Here is an 8367-nt window from a genome sequence, read left to right as displayed (position 1 = left end):
GAGATGAACCTATAAAATTTGGAGTCTGAAAATCTTATATTACTTTTCATTGCTAAGTTAAATGATCACACATCAAGGCCATACCATATCAATAAGCATACAATGGGCTAAATTCTCCTTTATGTTGTGCTGATGCAAATCCCTCTTGTCTTTAATATCAGAGGGGTAGCTGTATTAGTCTGGATCGGTAAAAGCGGCAAAGAATCCTGTGGCACCTTATAGACTAACAGACGTTTTGGAGCATGAGCTTTCATCAGATGCATGTGGAAAAATTTCCACTACATGCATCTGACGAAGTGGGTATTCACCCACGAAAGCTCATGTTCCAAAACGTCTATTAGTCTATAAGGTGCCACAGGACTCTTTGCTGCTTTTGTTTTTAATAGTTACTCCAGTTTTCTATACCAGTGTAGCAAAGAAAAGAATTTGGCTGTAAAATTATAACTGCATCCTGACAGTTTCTATTGTGTGATAAGGATGGTACTGTGGTTAAGGCAAAGAAAGGACTTTTGAATGAGGCACACAGGACCTTCTTATGAGGTTCAGGGTTTATGTCACCATTTGCCCTGCAACATGGGTGCTTTACAACACTTTGCTGCTGTAGCTGTCAGCCAGGGACGCTGACAAGCAGCCTACAAGCCTGAAGTGCCATTGTGCTGGACAGCCCTGGTTCAGCAGCTCTGAGCCTAGAAGCCTGTCTACAGCCCCACTCTGTACCACTACTTGTTTGCCTAATATGTGAAAATGGACTTTCATTGTCTTTTTCCGAACACCCCGCTGGTCAGAGAATCGAATACACAGTCCTTTGCTAGGGCAAACCTGTTTACCAACACCTCCTAACATGTTTGCTTTAAACACACTTGAGTCATAATTCCAGCATATATCTCTTAGTGCACGCTCCGTACGCACCTCACACAAGAACGTTAGTGATCAATGAGTTATTAGTTTTCAGATGATACCTTTCAAGGCATATTATGTACAAAAATTATTACAATAGTGAATAGGCTGCGAATACAGGAGTGTCCAGGGTCACACACTTCTCTTACAAAGCTGCAGGAGAGTTACCCACTGGCCAATTCTGAGGCAGCAGGTCGAGGCATCTGCCACCACATTTTATTTCCCCTTTTTACAGAAGAAACCTGTTTTGTCACCCTTGTGTACAGTCTCCAGGACACTATACCAGAGAGTATCCATAATTTCACCTACTGAGTTGTTACAAACATTTCATAGAAACACTAATGACCAGTGTGTGAGGTATAATGAGTATGTCAGGCCTGACAAGAGTTGCTAACACGGTAGTGAAACACCAATGGGCCTTTGTGACATAGTTCTGATTTTCAAAAACTATGTGTCCCAACTGCATACTCAATTCCTGCATGAAATTCCTGCAGCTTTGCACACAGATATGTCATTCACACACAAGTGGCTAGTTCTTTGCTTAATTTTGCAGTCTTGAAAAATCAGGAAAGCCCAAGAGGATGTGAATAAGCCTGGTAGGGTTAGGATTACTCCAAATGGCTGTGTGAAGGGAGAGGCAAACATGAGCAACCCAGTGGTTGACAGTGGTTAGGCAGCTGCTGTGCCGTGACCACTGCTTTTCTTGCTGCCCAATAGTGTCTCATTGTTACTTTGGGCTCCCCAGTCTCTATTTCTTATATTTGCACTGTAACCTCTTTTGGCAGAGACCATCTTTTGATTCTATGTTTGCACAGTGCCTAGCACAATGGGGCCCTGATCCATGACTCAGGGTCCTAGGTATTATTGCAATACAATCCAACAAACAAATAACGAAAATGCAGAGAAAGGAAGTGAGATGCACAGCTGTGAATGGAGAGAAGAAAATGGAAGTAAGGAGTGATATTAAAGACAGCCTGTAGGAAGGTGAGAGATCATTATTTTTGAGTTTACATTAGATATGGATGAACTCTCTCTTCCTCCTGGACCATCGTTTCAGGCACAGGGAGCAGTCACAATGTTGTCATTCATTGTTGTCCGTGGCTTATTCCTCCACTGAGCCCAACTCAGTCATAGAATTGTAGGACTGGAAGGGACCTCGAGAGAGAGGTCATCTAGTTCAGACCCTGCACTCATGGCAGGACTAAGTATTGTCTAGACCATCCCTGACAGGTGTTTGTCTAACCTGCTCTTAAAAATCTCCAATGACAGAGATTCCACAACCTCCCCAGGCAATTTATTCCAGTGCTTAACCACTCTGACAGTAACGAAGTTTTTCCTAATGTCCAACCTAAACTTCCCTTGTCCCAATGTAAGCCCATTGCTTCTTGTCCTATCCTCAGAGGTTAAGAAGAACAATTTTTCTCCCTTCTCCTTGTAACAACCTTTTACATACTTGAAAACTGTTAGCATGTCCCCTCTCAGTCTTCTCTTCTGCAGACTAAACAAACCCAATTTTCTCAATCTTCCCTCATGGGTCATGTTTTGTAGACATTTAATCATTTTTGTTGCTCTTCTCTGGACTTTCTCCAATTTGTCCACATCTTTCCTGAAATGTGGTGCCCAGAACTGGACACAATACTCCAGTTGAGACCTAATCAGCATGGAGTAAAGAGGAAGAATAACTTCTTGTATCTTGCTTACAACACTCCTGCTAATACATGCCAAAATGATGTTTCCTTTTTTTTACAACAGTTTTACACTGTTGACTCATATGTAGCTTGTGTCCACTATGACCCCCAGATCCCTTTTCTTAGTACTCCTTCTTAAGCAGTCATTTCCCATTTTGTATGTGTGCAATTGATTGTTCCTTCCTAAATGGAGTACTTTGCATTTTTCCTTATTGAATTTTATCCTATTTACTTTAGACCATTTCTCCAGATCATTTTGAATTTTAATCCTATCCTCCAAAGCACTTGCAACCCCTCCCAGCTTAGTATTGCCACAAAATTTATAAGTGGACTCTCTATGCCATTATCTAAATCATTGATGAAGATATTGAACAGAACTGGACCCAGAACTGATACCTGTGGGACCCCACTCATTATGCCTGTCCAGCATGACTGGAACCACTGATAAGTACTCTTTGGGAATGGTTTTCCAACCAGTTTTGCACCCACCTTATAAGTAGCTCCATCTAGGTTGCATTTCCCTAGTTTGTTTATGAGAAGGTCATGCGAGACAGTATCAAAAGTTTTACTAAAGTCAAGTATGTCCCCACATATGATATCCTGCCATCTAGTTGGTGGTTGTCTCTAGGTCTGACTGACCTTGGTTGCATTTGCATTATTTTCTTTGGCATTCTATCATCTGTCTTCTGCAGCGCTCACACCGTTGTAAACTTTTTGATTGTCACCAGTACCAAACCCTGACTTCACATTTTGAGACCTATTAGCAGCTTTTAATGCATTTAATGTGTGTCTTGTTGATTCTAACTTGTGCTTTGAGATGCACAATCTGATTATTGGCAATGCTTGGTTTCCTCACAAAGACATGCAGAAGGTTACCTGGAATTCACTAGATGGCCAACCAAAAACCCAGACTAACCACATTATCAGTAAGATGCACAGATAGATGGTCACTGCTGGATGTCAGAATCCATACAAGTGCCAAGTGTGGCAGTGATCATGAACTGCAAATGGAAAGATTAAGTTAAAGATGAAGAAAAAGATGGGGGCAAATGGAACTAAAGTTGATCGTGATAAATTAGAGATTAGCTCTGTGAAGAAGGCATATAACGTGGCGCTTGGAGAATATTTCAGGCCATTCATTTGTGCTAATGAAGAAATCTCATTACAGATCAGATGGGAAATAGTCAAAGCAGTGATACAAACACAGCGATACTGGAAGGCATAAGGAAACAGGAAAAAACTGGAAAAGCAACAAAACAAGAACATTACAGGAAAAGTGCAAACAAGCCAAGACCTCTGGAAAAGTAGAAGAAGTAAAACCATTCTGCAAAGCGGTAAAGAAATCACGAATACTGGGACAAGCATAAATTTTAAAAAGAAGAGGCTCAACAACTAGAGGAGAAATCAAGAAAACAAATTATGAAAACAATATACAAAAAAGATTAGGTTGTACAGATGAACTATATGTAATAAAAAGCTAAATGACTCAAAATTTGCGCTTTTTGTTACAAATTTGACAATGAGCACAGTTTTGTGAAACATTTTGCAAAGGTTTGAACATTTTTGTTTAAAAGGAAAACATGGCCATTTTTCATTGACAATGACCCAATTTTCAAGCAAACACAGGTCTTTTTCCAAGCTAAAAGGCGCAAAAATGAGTCTGCTTATCAAATAAACATAGCAGCTGCATCAAAGAGACATATAAATATATGCTTTTAACATACTTTCATTGTGAAAATAGCCATTTTGTCCAAATAGCAGATAAAGCTAAATTGGAGGAGAGATGAAATCACTGGGAATGGGGAGCATTTTTCAGATGAAAACAAAATGTTAACTTTTGCACAACTTCATTTCTCTTATATATAGCGTTTTTGTCTGAGGATCTAAAAGGGCTGAAGAGGTGATGAAATCACGCCTCTAAAGTACGTAGATATTATATACATTTAACAGATGGGAAAAGTGAGGCCTGGTATGTAAAGTGATATCACCAATATCAAACATTGCATGCTCATAGCAGAGCTGTAAATAGATTAGAATGGAGGCCCAACCCACAGTATCCTGCTCTGACCATTTGACAACACTCCTTTGTCTTTAACTTCATTCCCTTCCATGTATCTTCTGTGGTAAAAATGCTGAAAGTTGCCACACACCTCTTATCACATAAGTGGAAGCACAAGTCCTAAAAGCTAGTCTAATTACTGAACAGTTTAAACTTCAAAATAGATATTTATATACTGTACTTTCCGTTTATTCAACTAGATGGAACATTTGATAGCTGCCTTTTACCACAAAAACATTTTTAGAGTAAAATTACCCCCCATAGTTGTCTGTGGGCACTGCTAGTTCTGACAAGTTGTTTGCTGGTGCTAAGGTAGCAAGAGCTGATTGGCTACAGGAAATTATAACAAATTTTACATTTCAGCAAAGTGCCCAAAGCCTACAAAGTCTGCTGAAGAGATCTTGCATTCTGAAGATAAAAAGGTAATTTCCCTTGCCTCACTGCCCTATTGCCTTTTAACATTTAATTTTTCCCTGCAAGCATAAATCTATCGACTAGTGAAATGAAGCTGATAAACAGTAGCTGAACTTAGTCTAGGCAGTGCATAATTTGCTTAATGCATGCCAAACAGCATATAATATATAGACATGTCTGTATATAAGTGAAACAGTATGTTTTTTCTGCAGGTGTTTTATATATAAGCATTAAAGTAACAAGAATAATGTATGGACTAGACCTGTGTAATCCACCAATGACCAAGCAGGACAAAGGGAATATGCTAAAAAGCATTAATCAATAAATTATTTGTGTTTCTATTTACATATATCACAGACACTTGGCACCTGGCTTTTATTAGTTTTGGTCCAGCAATTAGCAGCACTCAGAAGAGATCATATTAGTGAAAGCTTTTTACAATAGATTAATTTAGAATGATAATGAAGCACATGCTAAATTAATTACTTCACTTATGATTATATTTCTTTCCTTACACATGTTAATGTACTTACTTGTTTACAACATTCCCCAGAACCTCTTCCATAAAAACTGATTTTTAACAAGGGGTGTATAACAATACCTTAAATAACTTTAATGTCAGACACAAAGCTATATCACTATAACACTGAGCTGACATATACTTAGGGTGACCAGATGTGTCCCAATATTTGGGGCTTTTTCTTATATAGGTGCCTATTACCCCCCACCCCCATCCCAATTTTTCACACTTGCTGTCTGGTCACCCTACATATACTACACATTGTAAGATACACACACACATCCCATATTACTTTGTTCTTAAACCACAACAATCCCTGCCATTACAGGCTTCTCTGAGAGAGACAGAGCCAAGGCAGGGTTGGGTACCAAAGGTCAAAGCACATAAGGGACACCTAGGTAAGTTAATCACCATTGAACTGCCTTTGGTCACTACTGCTCTGGAATGTATTAGAACCAGAGATTCAGGAGAGAATGATTCCATGTTCTGTTACCAGTCCATCTCAGACATCCAGTCTCTTCAAAGCAAGTGTTTTACTTCTGAGGAAGTTACTGTAAGTCACTTACAGACACTTCTTATAGTGCTTATGATGATTCACTGCACATCTCTAGAAAAACGAAACTAGGTGAAGCCAGTTGGAAGAAAACTTTAATTACTTTCCTTCTTTTATTCCTCTCACCCAAAAAGAAATTCAAACAGGCCCCATTTTGAGGTTTCAGGAAGTTCTGCCCTCCTGTACGCAGCACTTTAATTGTCATGGAATACTACAATTTATATTTGAGATTAAAAACACATGTCAAATAATTTATTGCTCTGTGTCCTTAGGAATCTCTGAAGATGAAAGTTTCCCTCTTGTGCCTGTGTCTCTTCAGCGTAGCCTGTGCTGAACCAGTGAGTATTTCTTTCTTCGGCTTCTAGATGTATATTTAGCATGGCACAAGACAGTAACCTGTCACAGCACAGTCAGAAGGGATCAGAATTGCCCACATCACCATTTCTGCATTCTTAGGGCTCCTAAATTAAAAAATAACAAAGAACAAGGGAAAACACCTGCCCTAGCAGGTGTCTTTTACATTCCAAATGTTCATTCAGTCGTTTTGTGAAACAAAGCAAACACCGTACATTGACCGTATCCTGGCAGATATTAGGAAGTTTCAATGCTACTGGTGGAAATTATTTTTTTCCAGTTTTCTTATGACAAGTCTCTGTCTATGATAAGTGCCACAGCTTTTTATAGTCACAGTAACTGAAGTGAACCAAACAATATAATGGACTTCATAACATAGTTGTCTAATATATCATGTTAATGTCATTTTTTGCAGATCAAGACTTTTTGCAGGTCTTCATCCAAAGCCCACTGAAGTAGTAGGAATCTCTCCATGAACTTCCATGGGTTTTGGATCAGGCTCATTTGCTTTTTATATAAGCACTGGGGAGACTAATAAAAAGGCAAACTGCTGAAGAGTATGCCGAGGTTGTTAATCACAGTGGGGTAGATGGAACAAATATCTTTACAGCGAATTCCTATATCCCTTTCATTTTGTGGGCATGAAATATTGTTAAAACAAAAGATAAACTAAGATAAAAGTGTTTACTAATCTTCTGTGTTTAAAATGTTTTGTAATTTTTGGCCATGAACTATTCCCAACAACAATATATTTGGAATATAATGGCAAAACCCAAAGCCTTAAATACATGGACAAATTCTGCCCTCAAATACATGGTTGCATCTCCTAATGGGGTTGAGCAGGATAGGAACTAATTTGGTAGGGTAGAATTGAGGCCCATAATATGTATAAATTACTGTCTGATTTATACTCTGTACAACCCAATCATCTTCAATAGATTGTCTGGAGGGAGGGATGTAAGTTACAACAGAATTTTGACAAAGGTAGTTACAGTGCTTACTGTTACCAAATACAGCTGGTTAAATAATATTCGCTAAATAATTTATTTAATGCATTCCATTATATTTTTCAAACAAATTATTCAACGTCTATGGCATTTTTCCATTTGAATATATTAACTAGTAAATGAATAAGTCAAAATTTTGGAATATTTTTCTAGGTAACTTCCATTTACTCAAAAATGGGTCCATTTTGATGGTATTTAATTTGAAATTGCCATGTAGAGGAGTACAGTGACACAAAGGAAAGTAGTTAGACAACTGTTTTACCAGCTGCCTTTTTACAGTAGTTTCACCCCATATTAATGGCTTTCATACTATTCTGGTCAGTTTGGTTTCTACCTCTTGTTAAAATTGCAGCAACTGAGTGTTGATGCTCCAGGGGGTTCCTTGTTTGCTAGTTTAAGTGCCACCTGATAGTCACTAAAGTACTTAAACGGCATGGGAAGGATTTTCAGATGCTCCAGGGAATGGTCTAACCTTGCTCTCACTGAAGTTAAGGGGAGTTTTACCATGGATTTTGATGGGAGCAGAGTTAGGCTGACTGACACTGAGTGCTTTTGAAAATTCCACCCAATCTGGAGTTTACTGTGCAATTTATTGCAGCCAATTTAGGCACATGGCTACTTTGCTGTGAGGGATGGGCACACTTCATTAGACCTCTGTAGCTGGTTAGACTAGCCCTCCTTCCTCCCATAACTGTGTGTGGCCAGACACCTCAGGGTGCCATCCCCCATGTGATGAGGCCACTACTCTTTGCCTGCTTGATAGGAACACTATCCCTGATACGTAATCTATCATAAGCCAGTTGTACATGGCTCAATCATGTTTCTGCAGTGGTCTTAAACATGGGAGGGTCCTAGCTACACGTACACAGTTTTCA

This window comes from Gopherus evgoodei, chromosome 5 (assembly GCF_007399415.2).
Source record: "Gopherus evgoodei ecotype Sinaloan lineage chromosome 5, rGopEvg1_v1.p, whole genome shotgun sequence".
Lineage (NCBI taxonomy): Eukaryota > Metazoa > Chordata > Testudines > Testudinidae > Gopherus > Gopherus evgoodei.
Note: the sequence above shows the minus strand (reverse complement) of the source record.